Source organism: Polypterus senegalus, chromosome 15 (genome assembly GCF_016835505.1).
Source record: "Polypterus senegalus isolate Bchr_013 chromosome 15, ASM1683550v1, whole genome shotgun sequence".
NCBI classification, from domain to species: domain Eukaryota; kingdom Metazoa; phylum Chordata; class Cladistia; order Polypteriformes; family Polypteridae; genus Polypterus; species Polypterus senegalus.
The window spans coordinates 56,157,556-56,178,448 of NC_053168.1; the positions used below are offsets into that span (position 1 = coordinate 56,157,556).

The 20,893-nt window shown below is 37.4% G+C and overlaps 1 protein-coding gene across 1 annotated transcript in view; it reads right to left on the bottom strand.

Moving 5' to 3' along the window:
• LOC120516152 (histone deacetylase 9) overlaps positions 1 to 20,893 on the bottom strand; it is a 710,327-nt gene that overhangs the window by 529,625 nt on the left and 159,809 nt on the right. The window lies entirely within an intron of this gene.

The following is a 20,893-nucleotide window of genomic DNA, read 5'->3' on the forward strand; positions in this document are numbered from 1 at the left end:
AATGCAAAAAACACAAAATAGAACAGTTACCATGACCATAATTTTCCTGTGTTGTCTATGAGTGTAAGTGTGAAAACAGATGCTTATATTTAATAAAATGAATTTAAATGAACACCCCTTTATGACTTCATGCTTGCTCTGAAGAAATAAAACGGGGACTTTTCTGTCTGAATCACTTTAGTTTCTTGTTTTAGTGATGCAGTTCACTTATGTACACAAGAACATACAATCAACACGAAAATAATCCAGTACTTAAACAAGGTTGTCTAATCCTGATCTTAGAGGGTTCAGTGGCTACAAGCTTTGTATCCACCAATTTTAAAACTGATTTTGATAATTTAATCATATAGTTCACCCCAGCTCTCTGTCCGCAATCTCAGAACTTAAGAAATAGTGTACATTTTATGTCTCTTTGAAGTTAAGAGGCCTATTGTTATCAAGAGTTTTAGTACACAAGATCCTGTTTAATGTTTCTAACATGATGTTAATTATATTAAGCTCTTCTCTTTCATTGAGAATGAGGTGGAAAAAACACAATGATCCGTAAACTTTATACCATTTTAATCTGTGTGCTTTCATTAATGAGCTTTTTAAATAAAATGTTTAAAAAAAGAAATCAAAAGAAATAAAGGGGGAGAGATTCATGAGTTCTCATTCTCTCCAGTAAACAAAACATTTACTGTAACTTATTTTCCCAAAGACAAAATATATACTGATAAGAATGTCTAATACAGCACAATACAGAATAAAGAATGAAAATTTACTTAATGACGTTCTGATTAAAAAAATGAATGGAGTAATACTGAAATGGACTGTGTCACACACGTGCGCATGGGAGGCAGCTAAAGGGCTTGAGTGATGGCAGTTCTGAGACAGGCCGGGCTGTGGCAGAGTGCACTGACTCTTTTTCTCACTTCCCTGTAGACTATCCCTGGGAGACTCCACCTGGCTCTCGTGACATCACTTCCGGGACCGAACCAATGGAGACAGAACCAACAGGCGCCGGCCCCCCTGATGTCACGTCCGGGCCTGATCCAATGAGTGACGAACACGTGCCTGATTCCCATGACCTCACTTCCTGTCTTCCCCTTTAAAAGCCTGCCCTTTTTCCCCTTACCCTCAGTCTTGTCTTGGACTCGTTTGTATGCACATCAGTGCTGTTGTTGGTGATGAAAAACGATTTTGCAGCCAGGATACCAAAATATACGGGTGGCTGCCCCAAAACTTCTTCGAGTATGTCTCAGTTTTGTGACAACTGGTATCCCACCCAGGGTTGCTCCTTGCCTCTCATACTAAATGATGCTAGGAAAGAACCCCACAATTCTGAATTGCTTTAGCCAGGCTATAGGATGTTAGGCACCACACAGAAGTGACCCTCTGGACCTACAAATGGACACCCTGCAGTGGCATATTTATATCACCTACAGGTATATTTATTAATATCTCTGGCCTATGTGGCAGCAACACAACCTACAGCACTATTGTAACATCTATATTATGTTACAAAAAATTGTTCATCTCATTTCAGCTTGTTTTAATTGTTATTAACTGTGTAAGATGTGAAATATTAAACAATACTGCTCCAATATTCTATTTTACAGTGACTCTCATTCAAAACAACTCAACATTAAAAAAACACCCAGATTTAAAAAAAAACATAATCTGTAATAAAATGTGAAAATAAGCATGCATGATTTCTTTAAGGGTATCAGACTGCTAAATATAAACTATCACCCATATGGCCAGCAGCTCATAATAGGATTAGAAAAAACATCCTACTGAGACACTTCAGGTCTGATTATGTATTCATAGCAGACTTTGTTCTATTTATATCCTGGTAAGAGGTGTTTTGAATTCACAGAGCTATGCTTTAATTTGTCACAGCACAAAATGTCCTAACAGAACAGGCACATCAGCCAGATTGTAAAATGCTGCCCTTATTTGTTGCTAATGGTTAGCAGCATGCAGAAAATGATGGTGACACTGACAGAGAAAATCATCTTCCTTAGTTTTTAAGTGCCATGGTGAAAGTGAAATGACCCTTCATTTGCTATATATATATATATATATATATATATATATATATATATATATATATATATATATATATATATATATATGTATATATATTCAACTTCTTTACATACGTACATATTCTGAGCTATTGTAATTTAAGTCAGCAATTCATTAAAGTGACTGTTGAAATTCTAACATTTCTAGGTCAGTATTGCTGTGAGCTTCATGCACCTGCAGAGATTTAATTTAATTGCACAGCATTAAAATTACTTAACTCATTAAAATGCCACATTTCTTCTGCTCTCCAGAAGATGGTGCTGCAAAGAACTCTACCCTAGGTATTCGATTCTTTTAAGAAATGCTTGCCATCTCTTTTACTTAAATGACACAAAAATTAAGCCAAATGCACCATTTATTTAAATGGCTAAACTAAATGGTATAGTCAAGCCATTCATTTCAAGCCATTATTTTTTTTTTTTTCTCATCTTTGTTTATTTAATTTTTTTATAGTAACCGGGTCAGTCATTCATGCAACCACATAAATGTCAGTCCCATGGATCTGTGGCCTATTATCCATGGTTGGATCAAAAATAAAAGACTACTTATTTGGTGTGTGCTTTATGGTGGATTCAGTTTATTTTGAATTTTTGCAATAATTCTGGGATGCAATTTGTATTATCAGGAAAGTTACAATGGATCATTTGGTATCTAAACTATACTCTACTCTCGATTACATATTGTCTCCTGGTCCTTCTAAAACTAAAACTAAATCTCCCCTTCTCTACCGTAGGTAGAATACAAAAAGACAGAATTGCTAAGCTGTATTTGTTAAGAGACATGTCAAGTGTCTAAGGATAATTGAGTGTGGCCAAATAGACCAGGAGACGAAAAACACAGGCAAGGTGTCAGAACTGAGAAGTCAGAAATTCCAGGCAACCAGAAAATAAAAAGGAGAACGGAAAGTCAAAGGCAAAGACAAAGTCATAACTAAAAATAAAACCTGACATTTGAGCCAACTTGGAAGTAAAGCTAAATTCAATAGACAGATTTTCAAGGTATTGTGTATCCAACAAGAAATAAAGTTTAATGAACCCACTGCCATATTTATAGAGTCACTTCTGCGGCTTCATCTGCACGACTATTGTGGTCATGTGACTCGTTAAAAATGTTTTTTTTTTTTGGTAATTGTGACAAGATGGGAACAAAATTAAACCGTGTCAAAATAAACTGCAAAAACAGAAGCCTAATGATAAAAAAACACAAAACAGATTGAAATACTCATATATATGCATTAGATACTCCAGTATCCTATACACAGTGCTTTTGAATGAACCTCATAAAGCAAGATGCTATGCAAAAGACAGGCTGATAATAACTGCTTTGGTGTCTCTAATTTGAAAGACAGTGTAAAGCACAACATAATGCCTAACTGTAACTTTTTTCCTGGCTGTTTTGTACAGATGATTGTGATATTGATTATTAAGAAAATAAACAAATAATGATTGACTGCAGTATTAACATTTATTCTTTGTGCAGTTCTTTCTGGTAATGCTCATTTGACTGTTGACAGACACTACAGAAGTAAAGGCAGACAGTAATGCTGATCCCTGTCTTGTGCCTTTTAACGATGCCTTCTATGAAATAAGGCTTGATTGAAATGGATTTTTACTGCAGTCTGGCAGATACATAAAAAGATTTACTGTAATTCTACATCTGATTCTTTGATTCTTTTCCTTGTACTCTTCACATTAAAGATTATTATTTTATACTACACACCCTCTGTTAGGCGTTTATGACAATACGCATTTCTCATATTTTTGTCTACAGTATTAACTCATGTAAATGTTTGAGTTTATTTTAAAACAAACAGCTGTGTTAATTAGAATATATTAATTAATGTTGTAATACTGTTAACATGTAAAAGTATTGACACAACATGTTAATTTAAAGCTTGGTAATACAAAAGGTACTTGGTATCGGTACTGAGGATAACAACTTTTTTTCCGCAAACTTAATATTCTCACTATTTTAAAAGTTACTTTAATAAATCATTTACTAGGCTACAATACAGAATAACATACTCAAGAGGGTGAGAGTTCCATCCCAGCAGCACTGATCACAAAGCAAGAAACTGCCCTGGACTGGGCGCCACAGTATCGCAGTTTCCAAACGTGTACACACCACGCAGAGAACACAGAACTGCCATGGTCAACTTTACCAATAATTCTTTAGGGATGTGAGAAGACAAATGGTAGGGAGAAATTATGAAATCTGCAAAAAAAAAACCAATTGTCTCATTCATAAAACATTTGTAAATTAACAAGCACATTTATGCATAAAAGGCTATTTTACTAAAATCTTATGCCACATTCACAAACCATGAGTTTTTCTTAATACCCTGCATAGGCTCATAAATACCAGTCATAAATAAATTGTCAGCTGCATGCATATTGTTAATTCATTACCATAATCCACACCCATCAATGCCCCAAATCTTACCACATTAGGATGTTCTGCTACATGTACCCAGGATCTGCCAAAATGTCAAAAGCATGGAGGTACTTTTAACAGAAGTTAAGAAAAGAAAAGAAATATTAATCTCTAGTATGAGTAGTGGTATCACTAGGTTAGGCAAAGGAATTGTTTGGAAAGAGGTGATGAACGTGGCTAATTCAGTGTCTTCTGTAAGAACGAACTGTTCAAGAAATAAAACGGAAATGGTTCCATTTGAAATTAGATGCAAAGAAACGCTTAGCTGCTCACCGAAAAAGTACCTCCGAGGCAGGCTCTTCGTAACTCTATGTTTCAGATGAATGCATTGCATCAATCATAGGAGAGGCGTCTTTAGTGGGTATTATTCCCGAAGGAGACAGCGACATGCCTCAGAATACAGAAAAGTCATCAAATATGAATTGTATGTGACTTGTTTCATTCTTTAATAATGATGAAGTGAAATTTTCATTTATTCATTATTGTAGTATTATTACGATGAACAGGGATATTCTGCATGCCATGTGGAGACTTCATGTGAGATGCCCAACACTCCACATGCTCAGGAACCTGAATGCCAGAGGAGAAGTTGGAGAAGCGGTCCAGTTCTCACAGAAGAGGTTCTCGCAAATCAAAAGCAACTTAACCAAGCAGTCAAAGGAATGTACTCCACTCTGAAAGAAATACAAACCAGTTTGAAAGAAATAAACATTAGTCTGAGTGAAATATGCAAAGTTTTGCATAATGGTGCCAAATGCTACGTTATTTACCAAATACTTGGTTAACTTGTGTTTTCAGCATTTTTAATGCAGTAAGACATCTTTACCTCAGAGTCATATTATTCGGCGTCGTGCCATAATTGCTTCTGCACTGGGTTTTCATCAGCTGGCTCTTCAAGCACTGGCTGTGGGTCAGGTTCATTTAGTATATTAGGCAGCAGACATTCCACCTTCCATGCTATATTGTGTGGAACACAGAAGGCTAATATTTTGCAGAACTTTTCAGGTGAATATAAAAGAGTGCTGCTGTTTTAATCCAATCATAGCCTTCATGTCTTCAGAATTTCATTGATGTGCAGGATAACAGCCCATGCTGTTGCGTGTGCATTGTTATAAGGCCATTCCTGTGCCATCTGTGGGTTGTTTAGAGGTGTGAAGACATAAACCATGCCTTCAATGGGCAACCACTGTCCTCTATGGATATAAACAGTTAGTCGATTTACACTTCTCAAATAAATGCAATTTAATCTATAGAAGAAACTTTTAATCTTACCAAGAAGCCAGCCATCTTGCACAGCTCCTTGATCCAGACTCACGTCAACGGAACTGTGCTACAGAATTATTCTTTTTATTCTTTTGCATTTTCTCACTACTCAAAGCGCTCAGCAAATGCAGGTTAAGGGCATTGTTCAAGGGCCCAACAGAGCAGAGTCCCTTTTGGCATTTACAGGATTCGAACAGATCCCTAGCCTCAGTGCCACCACTTCGCCTAACTGTCATGTGTACCACAGGACCATCAGGCAACAACTTTGAAGAGCATACACTTTGCATCACATATAAGCTGCACTTTGATAGAGTGGAATTGTTTTCTATTCATTTATTCAAACGTATCATTGGATGGAGTTTTGATTCGTACATGTGTGCATGTGCACTTGCCTTTCCCCACCATATGAGAACTGGACATAATCCCACATTACTGTTAATATGTTAAATACAACACATAGTATGCAGCTCATAGATGGTTGAGAAATCCCAGACCTGTCTACAGTCTCCCGTTAAAATTTCCCTGTAGCCAAAAAGCCAATTGTCGACGGGACTTGAAAATATGCAGGTATGGTACGGCTTGTTGTTGTTTTTTTCAGAATTGAATCCATAAGAGTGAATAAATGCACCAGAATGGGTCTAGGTAGTCTAAAACAACTAATCAACCATTCATCACTCTCTGCTCACACATCAATGTGATCCCGGAATCCATCCTCCTATCCTCAGTGGATCTTAGGCCAAATCATACAGTAATGTGAGATCAGCCATTATTATGTTCAATCAAATCAGGCTGAAATCAATGGCCATTTTATAGGAAAATACACTCAACATTTGACAGAGATTTCATTGATGAATGTGATATCTTATAATTTATTATTCATATATTTATACAGTACGTATCTTATTTTATTAATTTAGAATGTGTTTGTGCAATTGGCATTCATATATCATGTGTTTTATTATTTACACTCACACATATTACGCTTGGTCCTGAGCATGTGTAAGATCTGTTCATTTTTACAAACAGGCGGTCCTTACTAAAACATTTATAAATACCGGATTTATGAATGAATTAGACTTAGTGTTTGGACAAAAACAACATTCACATAGCACATTTTGTTTATACAACAATGTGGGTCAAAGTACTTTACAAGATGACAAAGAGAAAGTTACAAGAAAAGAAAAACAATTAAGGTTAGGCAATAATATTGAAGAATTAAGTAGAGTAAAAAAAAAAGAGGCAAGGTCAGATGACCGAGAGGACAGAATGAACAAACAAAACAAAAACAAACAAAAAAAAAACAACTCAAGTTAGGCTGGAGAAAAAATTGCAAAATCTGCAGGGGTTCCAAGGCCAAAACACTACCCAGGCCCCACTGGGCATTCTACCTAACAAATATTCCTAAATCAAACCTCTTAGTTTTCATGATTGCATAATAGGAATTTGATAAAGATGGCCTCCTAGACAGCTGAGACACCTGATTTCATTCTATCATCTCAAGGGGCTGCCTGGCGCGTAAAACAGGTAGTGATGGCACAGACTGCCACCACAGAGGAACCGGAAAAAACAACAGAGAATAGTGGGAATTAGTACAGACTGTGAATTCATGAAGAATATAATTCTATGCCTATACAGTCTATTAGGAATACAACTAAAATGTAGCCACAAAAAAGACATATTAAAATAATAGGTTTTTAAAAGTTTTTTTTTTCAATGCCCCACAGTATTAGCCTGACAAATTTCTATAGGTACAGTATTCCAGATTTTAGGTGCATAACAAAAGTTAAGCTTTGTTCTTGTAATTAAAAGTAGGATTTATTAGCAATTATAAGTATGGCACAGGATTCAAACCCTGGATAGTGCATCTGAGAAGCAGCAGTGCAAACTTTAAAAGATGTTTCATAAAAGTGTAGAAAAATATTATAAGAAATGCTTATTTGTTATAGCATGCTTGTTTAATGGAAGCTACAATGTCAAAAATGTCCTACAGCATATGATCCATTGGGAGAGAATGCATTGCACTCAAGAAATTCAATAGCATGTTTTTGTACTGCTTCATACCTGTGAATCATAATGAATATATAAAATTATTTCCTTATGTTACAGGTCAACTTTGATATTTTTTACTCATGCAATACATTTTCTTTGATTCAAATAGTGTCTTTTGAGGTTGTTTAACACAGAGAACACTGTTGTAATGTTATTTTACTATTAATTTTATCTCTGGTACAATTATGTGTTTTAAAAAACATGTTTTGTGTTTTCCTCATTGCCATTTTTTTTCCCGTGAGTGCCACCATTTCAGAGTTTTGTTGCTATCATAATACACCTAATTGCAAAGGTCTTAGGCTTTTAAAGCTGGAACCGCATGTCTGTAGCATCCAAGATTGCAAAGTGCTCTCAAAAGGCCTTTGTGCGTTAAAATGATTAGTGTCCTCAGTATTTTGAAGTGATTGTTGTTTTGTAAATATTTTCTTCGTTATAAATATCTCCTACTTATAGTTTCATTTTGGGTGGAAGTATTTATATAGATTTTGGGATCATGGTGCACTTTGTTTTTTCTTGTATATACACTATTTTTTTCCTTGTAAGTATTTTTGGCATTCTTTGGACTTTGTTTTATTTGTAGTTTCTTCCTGAACACCTTTTCTTCATTTAGGAAGACTACCATTTTTGTGTATATACATTTTTGTCTTTATTTTTTATTTTTGGGCACAGGAAACTTCACTCTATATACAATGGGGGAAATAAGTACTGTATTTGATCCCCTGCTGAATTTGTAAGTTTACTCACTTACAAAGAAATGAACAGTCTCAATTTTTTTGGTAGATTCATTTTAATGGAGAGAGACTGGATATCAACCAAGAAACCAGAAAAAAACACATTACATAAAAGTTATAAATTGATTTTCATGCCATTGGGAGAAATAAGTATTTGATCCCCTACAACCGAGCCAGAAGTTTGGCTCCCACAGATTGGATGTGTGCCACAATCAATTAATCAATCAATTACAGATACTCCTGATCTCAACTCATTATGTGTATAAAGCACACCTGTCCACAGAATCAACTTCTTCCATTCCAACCTCTCCACCACCATGGAAAAGACCAAAGAGCTGTCAAAGGATGTCAGGGATAAGATTGTAGACCCGCACAAGGCTGGAATGGGCTACAAGACCATCAGCAAGAGGCTTGATGAGAAGATGACAGCTGTTGGTGCGATTATGGAAATGAAAGAAATATAAAATGACAATCAATCGCCCTCAGTCTGGAGCTACATGCAAGATCTTGCCTCATGGGGTGAGGATGATCATGAGAAAGGTGAGAGATCAGCCCAAAACTACATGAGAGGAGCTTGATAATGATGACAGCTGGAATAAAAGCTGTCAAGAACACAACTGATGACACACTATGGCGTAATAGATTGACATCTTGCATCCCGCAAGGTCCCCCTGCTCAAGAAGGCACATGTACAGGCCCAGACCTGTGAGCAGGGGAATGAACAATGGATTAATTTGTGCTAGAGCAAAAACCCTGGCTTAGGCATAACACTCATGTTTATGTTTTTTGACAATTAATTTTGGTTAATAATTTGCTTATTACATTTGTTTTCCTGGTTATGAATCTCGCAAGTCTTCATGTACACTTTTATTCTTACTGGTCTTCTTGTAGACTGCCAATGTAGTTTTCTCTCAGGGCAGTACACCACTGCTGATTAAGTAAAAAGAAGAAATACTTTTTAAACAGGTGATATCTATGAAAACTCCAACTTTTTCAGAAAATAGTTCATAATCATGATGATGCATTTCTTTACAATAGTGTCTCACCCTTGCTGCAATGTCTGTAGTAGAATGGGTAGAATGTTAGTGCATTACCAAGCTCCAAAGTCATGGCTTGAAACTGGACTGTCCTCCATAATTTGCCTTCTAAATGATACTGATGAGGTGTATAGGCCAGGGCACCTTAACAATATCCCACACCAGTTGATATACTCCACCTAGGCAGCCCTGCCATTGCTTTCTTCTGAATGACCTCAGTGAATTCAGCAAAAGCTAACCAAACCCTGCCAGAGCCAGACAGTTCTGGCACTGACCTCAATAAGTAAACTATGTGTGTGCTTGGTTTAGAAGATCCACAAAATGTTCCTTCCACCTCCCAGCAATTTCTAACTTTTCTAGCCTCTTCTCTTCAGAGAATTTTGCAAGGGCAAAATATTTCCAGGACAGCAAGACACCCAACAATAAATAGGCTGAAATATCTTCACACTATGCCAACACCCGGACCATGCAAAGGTAATTTTTCTAGAGTGTTGCAAATAAATCTTGGTGCTTAAGCTCATCCTAATTATTCTTTACATTTTTCATAAGTTTTCATAACAGAAAACTATTATCACATTAAATTGTCTCAATGTGCCAGGACTAGGGATCATATCCTGACTCAGGAACTGTGTAGAATTTACATATTTTTCTTCAGATCCTGGTGCTTTTTCTCGCACCTCCCAAAGACACCTGCTGTGTATGACTATGTCTGCCAAATATTTACACCCCTAGTTAATTTCTACCTTGCACCTTTTGCTGCCAGAATACACTAGAGTCTTCAGTGGTCTTGTAATGAAATTAGTGGTTTCAGGAGATGGATGGTCAGATGGGTGGAATCTGGAGGAAGAGATGAATGTTTAATCACAATCCAATTTACAGTATGTATAGATACCATCCTTGACTTCCAGTATAAGTCCTCCTTAAAATCTGAGAGGTAGCATGCTTGATGGTCTATTAACACAATATCTTATTTCACTAAAAAGTACTGTTAAAATTTGGGAATGTATTTACTTCCTCGGTTGGAGCTGCAAAACATTTAAAACATAAAGGTCTCAAGGCAAAATTTTTTGCACTGGAAACTCTAAAATGTTGTTAATGCTCTAAGGTGAGGCTTCAGATTTGTTAACAAGGTGCAAATCTCCATATTAACAAAGTTAACACTCTTGAATGTGTTAAGAAAGATTCCTAATTTTATTTTTGCTCATGACCTTGAAAGTTCTTCTTAAGATCTTGTATTTTTACCTTAACCTTTAACCTTATTTTGTATTGTGCTTAAACATGTACTGTACTATGGAATGCCAATTCTATTGTTTCTTCTATTTTCTTCGGCTTCACTTTTTCCACCTTTAGTTATGTAACACCACTCTAAAATAGATGAAATTCATTTCTTAAAATCATCAATCTACCCACAATACACCACAATGAAAATGGTTATTAAGTGGGATTTGTCAAAAGAATTGTTGATTATCAAGCAGGGGTCAGTTTCATTACAGGTCAAACAGACTTATCACCAAATGCAAATGCTAAGCTGAAAGAATACGAGATTCAAAATCAGAAGTGCCACTTAACAATTATTTTGTTTTTTTCGTTTTTTGCTAATCGTTTCACAAGACAAATTGTAACTGATTCTTCATTGTTGGTCTGCAGCAATTCATTCCTTAAGTAATCAAGTATTCTACTGATTATTCCATCGATTAATTGAGTAATTGCATAAGAAATACTTTTTGCTTTATTTAAGAGCAATAGTAAATATACATAAAAGAATAAGATATCTCTCTTAAAATTAACAGCTAATTAATTTCATTTTTAGAAAAAACAACATTTGTATGGGCAGAACAGTGGCGCAGTGGGTAGCCCTGCTGCCTCGCAGTTAGGAGACCCGAGTTCACTTCCCAGATCCTCCCTGCGTGGAGTTTGCATGTTCTCCTCGTGTCCGTGTGGGTTTCCTCAGGGTGCTCCGGTTTCCTCCCACGGTCCAAATACATGCAGGTTAGGTGCATTGGCGATCCTAAATCGTTCCTAGTGTGTGCTTGGTGTGTGAGTGTGCGTGCCTTGCGGTGGGCTGGTGCCCTGTCCGGAGATCTGTTACTGCCTTGCGCCCTGTGTTTGCTGGGATTGGCTCCAGCAGACCCCCGTGACCCTGTAGTTAGGATATAGCAGGTTGGATAATGGATGGACAATATTTGCATTGCTTAAACTGCATAAAAAAAATATTTTTCAAAACTATACCCATTTAGTGCATTTAAGTGCCATATTATGGTGTGGGTTTTAAAGAAAATATTGTCTGAAACACAAAAACGTCCATCCATCCATCCATCCATTTTCCAACCCGCTGAATCCGAACACAGGGTCACGGGGGTCTTCTGGAGCCAATCCCAGCCAACATAGGGCACAAGGCAGGAACCAATCCTGGGTAGGGTGCCAACCCACCACAGGACACACACACCCACACCCACACACCAAGCACACACTAAGGCCAATTTAGAACCTCCAATCCACCTAACCTGCATGTCTTTGGACTGTGGGAGGAAACCGGAGCGCCCGGAGGAAACCCACGCAGACAGTAGGAGAACATGCAAACAAATAAATACAAAAATAACGTATTAGTATACATTACAATTACAATTACAAGGTATACATACAGCCTAAAACTAAGGCATATATCAATAATAATAATAATAATAATAATAATAATAATAATAATAATAATAACACATAAAAACTGCCTTTGAGTTGTGTGACTTAAATTTCAGAACTACAAGTTTCAACCTAACTACACCTCAGGCATAATGTAAGCCTTTACTGTCTTCTAGTGTAGGTTGTACTACCTCACAATGGCAACAAAATGGCAGCCCCAATTGAAAAAAAATTAAGGATGGTAAAATATTTACAAAACATAAATCAAAGTTAATAACATTTAGAAACACGACAAAATGAGTTACATAATTATCAGACCCATTCCAAACAGTAATGTACTTGTTGTAATGTACAAATCAACAGATTATTATAAATTAATAATCATGATGTTGTATTTCTTTACAATAGTGTCTCACCCTTGTTGCAATGTCTGTGGTAGAATGGGTAGAATGTTAGTGCATTACCAAGCTCCAAAGTCATGGCTTGAAACTGGACTGTCCTCCATAATTTGCCTTCTAAATGATACTGATGAGGTGTATAGGCCAGGGCACCTTAACAATATCCAACACCAGTTGATATACTCCACCTAGGCAGCCCTGCCATTGCTTTCTTCTGAATGACCTCAGTGAATTCAGCAAAAGCTAACCAAACCCTGCCAGAGCCAGACAGTTCTGGCACTGCCCTCAATAAGTAAACTATGTGTGTGCTTGGTTTAGAAGATTATTATAAAGAAAACAAATGACTGTGACAGAGGCAAATAGTGGGTAAAAACACAGTAGGTGAGATGCCATGACCAAAAAACAGTTTTATAGTCTTTGAGCAAAGGACAATGTGTGGTATTCATCTCAGGAATTCATGCATATCTGTGCTCACAGCAGAGTACTACTGATCCCTAAGCCTTCAGATTTAAAAGGCCAAATGATGAGACAAGAAGATTTGTGTGTTTTGGCTGTGTTAATAGAAACAATAATTCTGCAAACAGCTTAGATATGTGTGCCTTCCCAGTCTGTTACAACAGCACAGGCATGTTAAAGGACACACTGTTATCTAAAATGATTCAGAATTCAGTACTTAATCTTTAATAGGTCAGCTTAATTAAATAATTTATTGGTCATATATGTTATGAAGCTGCAGCACAAAATCGTGAAAAGAGGTGAGAAGGCTTCAGTATCACACAGGCCACACCAGGACTTCAATAATAATGACTCCAATACAGGCTTCATCCCAGGCAGCCTGTCCCCAAAGAAGACCTGCTTCAAGACCTGCACAAACATAAAATGGGGATCAGGCCTAGCAGCTCAGAAATATACCAAAAATGTTAAAAATACACAAAAATGCCCTTCGGGGAGAGGAAAATTGTTAAATCTCTGGTGTAAAAGGACAAGGAAAAACAACATTTTTTAAATTCAAAGAATTTATTAAATATTCAAAAATGATAAAAAAACAATAATAAGGGCAAAAAGGGATGCATAAAAGGGAAACACAAGGCAAACAAGTCCCAGTTGGAATTCTGAAACCAGAAGCAAAAATCAATCATCAAAATCTGAAGACAACAATTACAAGATGAAATGCACTCTACAACAATCACAATGAACCTCTGAGAGACCTACTCCCAGCCTGAAATATAAAGGCTGAGATTGGTCCCTCAGCAGTGATGTAATGAATGCTTTGCTTTGTGGTGTTTCATCGACAGAAAACAAACAGCATAGGCAAACATAAATACACAATACATTAATACTAAACATCATATAAAAATAAAAATAACAACAAAATTACATAATGACAAAAGCACATAAAAAACAATAATTCAACAATAACAAATAACAACAAAAGGGAAAATAACTGTAAGCCAGGAAACAATCCGTGGATCTAATGAGACAGTATGGAAAATGCAAATTAAAAAAAAAACCAAAGTGATTCTTAAATTTACCTTGACTTTTATTTCATGGCAGAAATAAACTGTATGAAACCAAGATATTTAATGTTTTGTCTCATCAACTTCATTTCATTTGTTACTGCACATCCATACCTACATTTCAGGCCTTCAGCACATTCCAAAAAAAAGTTGGGACGGTATAGCATTCACCACTTTGTAATGCCACCATTCCTTCTCACAACACTTAAAAGATGTTTTGGCATACAGTCTTACTTACATGCCATACCCATCAGGTCAACGCAGAGTCACCTAATCTGCACGTCTTTGAGATGTGCAAAGAAAATAAGTACCGAGAGAAAACCCAATGTAGATGCAATGAAAACATGTACACTCCACACAGATAGTGACCCGGTCCCATAGAGCAGTGTTTCCTAAACTGTCTTAAACTTAGGATCACAGACATGTTTGTGATGGGTTGCCATATAAATGTGTAGTAAAATTAGCCAAGTTTGTCCAAGCATGATTTCTGTGGCTACTGACATAGCACACTCTGCTTGAAATATTTTTTATTGCAGTAGTATGAGACCTGAGACATAGCCTATAAACAACACAAAAATACTGAGACATCTCAGAGAGTTTTCATTTCTAAAGTACAAAAATTGAAAAACATATTTCTGACAATATTGAAACAGACAAATATATGATAGACAAGCAAAGACTTGCATAAGAAAGGGGGAGAGAGGACAGAATGACAGACAAACTTGTAAGGTAAATGGATTTCAGTGCTAGTTTAAATTTTTTTAAAAGTCATCATAAGGATGTGATGACTTTTGAGGTGTTGTGTGGGGTCAGTCAGCATGGTGGTTGTGTTTGTGTGTGTGAGAATCCCAACCCAGAATGATGAAGGTTTCATACCTGGATAGGTGGCCAGAGCAGAAGTATAAATGGATTGGCCAGTAGGCAAAGAACATACTTTTGTGTCCAACCTGTATCAAATAATGGATGGACCAGAGATAGCCAGGAATCAGAAGCAGTTTCATTTCACCCATATGCCAGGTGGCAGTGGTCTTTGCATGGAAACCCAGTCAGGTTGCCCGCAAGGGTGATTGGGATGTGGAGTTCAGAAATGTAGCCCTGTCGGCGTCCCTGAGAATCGATACTGGGCACTGTCGGAGAAGGACCTCCCTACTTTTTCTAAGACTCCAAAAATGCTTTCAAGAAAACACAACATGGCACCGTAAACATTTCCTGGTCAGGCTTAAAAGGGAGTTTGCTGCCACACTTGGATAAGTCAGGAAATAGCAGGCAACACTCCAAGGAGGAAAGGAGGAAGAATTTTTTTCAATTATTATGAATAGTAATGGATTCCTGGAGAAGGATTGTGGAAACATGTTGGTAGTGAATAAAAACCCTTTATTGTATTCATTTAACTATCATGCTTTACTGTGTTTGTGGTTTGGGGCTCTCTGGTGCCCTCTTGTGGACACTATATATATATATATATATATATATATATATATATATATATATATATATATATATATATACTAGCAAAATACCAGCTTCAGCGGAGAAGTAGTGTGTTAAAGAGGCAATGAAAAGAAAAGGAAACATTTTGAAAATAACGTAACATGATTGTCAATGTAATTGTTTTGTCACTGTTGTGAGTGATGAGTGTTGTCATATATATATATATATATATATATTTACACACACACACATAAACATATATATATATACATATCTATACATATGCACATATATATACATATATATATCTACATATATACACATACATATACACACACACATAAATACACACACACACATAAATACATACACACATACATACATACACACACATATATACACACAAATACATAAATATATATACATACACAAACACATATATAAACATATATATACATACAGTATACATACATATCTACATATATACACACACAGCTATTTCAGATCAGTGCAATACGCTGCTTTGTTAAAACGGATGACTCCGCTCTTACGTGCAAGTCTGCGTGGATATTATGAACTATCGATTTGTTCAAGTTCTATTTAAATTTTAAATAGAAGGAATTTTTATTTAGTCGACAGAAATATGTTTGGTAGGAATGGTAAAAACAGACAGGAATATTATTCGTGAATAAATCAACTCAAACCTTAAACAACTTATAATATTTTGCTCTCCATAAAAATGTATCCTGTCTAAATTATACAAGTTAGAAATAAAGTAAACGTTAAAAGAACAAACATTCAAATTTCTTTACTCTTATGTAATTTTATATAAAAAATAAACTTAGATTTTAAATATCCCAAAAGATTTTGCTCTCCATAAAAATATATCCTGTCAAAATGATACAAATTCAAATATGAACATGCTGCATAACAAAACCTAGAAATATAAATAAAATGTGTTCCTTTCAGCAATAACAAATCAAATCATTCAGTTGTCTTTGCTCATATGTCATTTTAGAGCTGGACGCCTGGCATCTTTTTTTGGCCACAGGTTCGTTTCTGTTTGGTGTGAGGTTCTGTGTTGTGGAGATTCTCAGGATGGATTGCAGGTGCTCATCAGTGAGGCGACTCCTGTGTGCTGTTTTGTTAGTCTTTATCACTGAGAAGAGCTTCTCACACAGATATGTGCTACCAAACATGCACAAGGTTCGAGCCGCATGTAGACGGACTTTTTTGTTCTTCGAAGTCACCAAAGCGCCGTGCAAACTCAGTGCGCAGTGCGCTCAGTTTATCAGCAAAGTGCGTATTTGGGAACACCGTAGTGACGACTTGGTTTAACATTACTTGGCAACAGGGAAAGTGGGGCAAGTTGCACTGGTGCATTTGTGTCTCCCATAAAAGCAGCTTCACTTGAAATCACTTTGTGATTGTGCACGGGTTAAAACGTCCACTGAAGTGTCAGATTCTTATTTAATTATGCTGCTTTCTGTATCTTCTGCATTGCATTCAGGTTAACCTGATGTTTTGTCTCATAGTGCCGCCTTAGATTAAATTCTGTAATTACAGCCACATTAGCTCCACAAATGAGACACACGGGTTTAGTAAACATATACTCAGCCTCCCATCGGTTTTTAAAGGCTCTATTTTCAGAATCAACTTTTCTCTTCAGCATGAGCTAGCTTCGCAATAACTTGATTAACTCGGTAAGTGTTCGGAAAGGCAGCTGAAGCGCTGCATTATGGGATCTGTAGTTTATTGTGTTACCAGCGCTTCATATACCCGGACTTTAATAACAATAATACAGTATATAAAATGATCTCGGGCGGATATAATTACACTGGTCGGATGTGGCCCGCGCCCTTGAGTTTGACACATATGGACTAAATAGAACTTGAAAAGATATATTTTTTCAAATGTGATCGCGCAATTCAGATAGAGTTGACGCGACTACAGCCTGCATGCCTCAATAAGTCATCCTTCCCTCGCTCTTACTTTTTTACCGTTCATCTAATGAATACACTGAGTATGGCTTTACCAAAACAATCATTGATGGCGAATAAAGTATCCATTATTCGAGTATGTAGATCGGGTTATATATATACATATATATATATACCCGCGTATCGCAGCGGAGAAGTAGTGTGTTAAAAAAGCTATGAAAAAGAAAAGGGAACATTTAAAAAATAACGTAACATGACTGTCAATATACAGTATTTGTTTTGTGAGTGTTACTGAGTGTTGCTGTCATCAAGGATTTGATTATCATTATTTCTTTCAATCAGGTTCGTATTTGTAGGATGTGTTGTGTTCAAGTTACATTCCGTGTTTGTCAATCGCTGTAAAGATGACAGGTTTCATTCATCGATTCGTTTCTTACTGCATCAATAAACAGCTCGTCTTCTTCTTTATCTGAGACCTGACACACTGCATGCACGGGTTTTTTTTACACTGTCTTCCTTTAGCGGGACATTGACTTTTTCCAACGTGTGCTTTGTTTCCGCAGTAGTTGGATTTATGAATATGCTTGTATGTATCAAACGCTTCATATTTTTTGCTGCCTTTTCAATTGTGTAATTCGGTTTTTGTTCAGCGCTCTGGAACTGTTGCTTTTATCTGTGCACTGCGCCAGTTCACGTGAGCCGCGGTGTACATGCATCGAAGTTTCCCAGCTGTGCTGGTGCCATCTCGAGCTATGTCCATGGCTGTATTTAATGTTACCTTAGTCCTGGCACTTAAAACTTTCTCTCGCAGTTTCGCTGAGTTTGTGTCAAACACCACCTGACCATCTCATCTTCCTCTGCATAAGCACAGTCCTTAACCCGTGAATATTTAGTGGAGTTTGCTATTGGATTGCCGCTGACGGACGGCCTTATATGGGCAGGCACTAAATTACAAACGCCAGCGGCAGCCTGTCTATGAACTTAATTTAAAGTGTAGGTTTACATCGTGCTTTGTTTCCAAGTAGCAGAAGTCATGAATATGGTTGTATATGTCACTCGCCGCTTCTTATTGTTTCGCTGCCTTCTCAATTATATAATGCATGTTTTCTTCAGCGCTTTTTAGGTCTTCCTGGTTTTCTATGTACTGCGTGATTACGTGGGAGGCGTGATGATGTCACACGAACTCCGCCCACGGCGTTGAAGCTCATCTCCATTACAGTAAATGGAGAAAACTGCTTCCAGTTATGACCATTACGCGTAGAATTTCGATATAAAACCTGCCCAACTTTTGTAAGGAAGCTGTAAGGAATGAACCTGCCAAATTTCAGCCTTCCACCCACACGGGAAGTTGGAGAATTAGTGATGAGTCAGTGAGTGAGTGAGTCAGGGCTTTGCCTTTTAAAATATTATCACACCTATATATATATATATATATATATATATATATATATATATATATATATATATATATATATATATATATATATATTTATTTATTTATTTATGTCTATATACTAATTAAGGTGAGTGTTCACGACTCCACCATAAGAAAAAGACTATATATATATATATATATATATATATATATATATATATATATATATATATATATATATATATATATACTGTCTACCAAAAATCCTGTGCCATGCCAGTATTTTAACCAAAATTTAGTGGTCATGTACAATTGGGTCTGAGCATTATTGTGAGCTTACAGTGAATCAACAGTAAATCTGTAACAAAGGAGGAAAGAAGTTTGGTTTGGTTTTAACGTGCCTTCATGAAGACTAATTCCTTCTCTTAACACTATTTTAAAGTGGTTTAATAAATTTCAGTCTTCTGATAGAGAGAATAATGTGCTTGTTGGACCATTCAGAACTGTAAGACCACCAGAAAATTTTAGAAGAGTGTAGCATGGACTTCAGTGTTCAGGAAGACCTCAGTGGGCAGCATTAAATATATCAAACTGGACTATTCGCCAAATTCTTCATCAAGACGTATCCTATCCACCGTATAAAACACAAGTATTGTATACATTTTTAGAGAAAATTTTGCTGCATGACTCAACTTTTTGCAGTTGCTTGATTGAATTGTTAAATCAAAGCCAGGACAGATTGAACAATTTGTGAATTCATTAAGAGGAATGTACGGCTAATGGTGTAACATAATTAAAAACGTTATTTAAAACAGCACTGTTATTTAAGACAAGGTAATTAAAAGGCATTGATTAATTTTATTCCTAATCCGGCGCCATGAGTGAAGTGGCTAAGTTAAGTGATCATTACAACTGTTCTTTCAAAAATCATCATATCTTCAAGCTGGACATGTTATAAAGAAACATTTATTTCTTTCACCTTAATTAAACTTTACACTGAGAATTCACACTGGCAGTGATATATCCCAGAAATCTAATCTCTGTTTGGAATGATTTCTGCTTTACTAATAAGATGTACTGTGGTGGGCTGGCGCCCTGCCCGGGGTTTGTTTCCTGCCTTGCATCCTGTGTTGTCTGGGATTGGCTCATGCAAACCCCCTTGACCCTGTTGGATATAGCGGGTTGGATAATGGATGGATGGATGGTGTGGTCCCCGGCGGGGGCTGGAACCCGGCCGGGACGCCCAGGAGGACGAGAGGAGGGCTTGTGCCTCCTCCAGACCGCGAGGGGGCGTCCGTCCTGGTTATGTTGGGGGCCTCGGGTAGATGGCTTGGAAGCCCAGCCCTGTAGGGACCCGTGGCCACCGCCAGGCGGTGCTCCGATGCTGGTTTATCCTGTGTGGTCCTCGGCCGGGGCTGGAGCCCGGCCGGGACGCCTTGGAGGACCAGAGGAGGGCGTGTGCCTCCTCCAGACCGAGAGGGGGCGTCTGTCCTGGTTATGCAGGAGGCCTCGGGTAGGGGGCTTGGAAGCCCAGCCCTGTAGGGACCCGTGGCCACCGCCAGGCGGCGCCCCAGTGCCTATTTATCCCGGGAGCCGGACAGGGGACACCCGGACGGCTTCCGGGTGCGCAGCCGGCACTTCTGCCAAACAGGGGTGTGGCCAAGACGAATTGCCAGGAAGCAGCTGGAGCCCATCCGGGTTCCTATAAGAGGGGCCGCCTCCCTCCAGTCATTGGTGGATGTCGGGAGGTAGCGAGACTGAGCTGGGGAGAGGACTGTAGGCGGTCAGAAAGAGAAGGCACAGAGACTGTGGGCCCTGGACTTTGGGGGAATCGGTGCAAGAGGCACTGGGGTTGCACGTGAGAAAACATTGTAAATATTGTAAATAAACAGTGTGTTGGGTGAACTTAAGATGTCTGTCTGTGTGTGTCCGGGCCAGCTTTCACAATGGGTAAGATGTAATAGTAATAATCATGTGAGAAATATGCTTGAATTGAAACAAAATTCTTT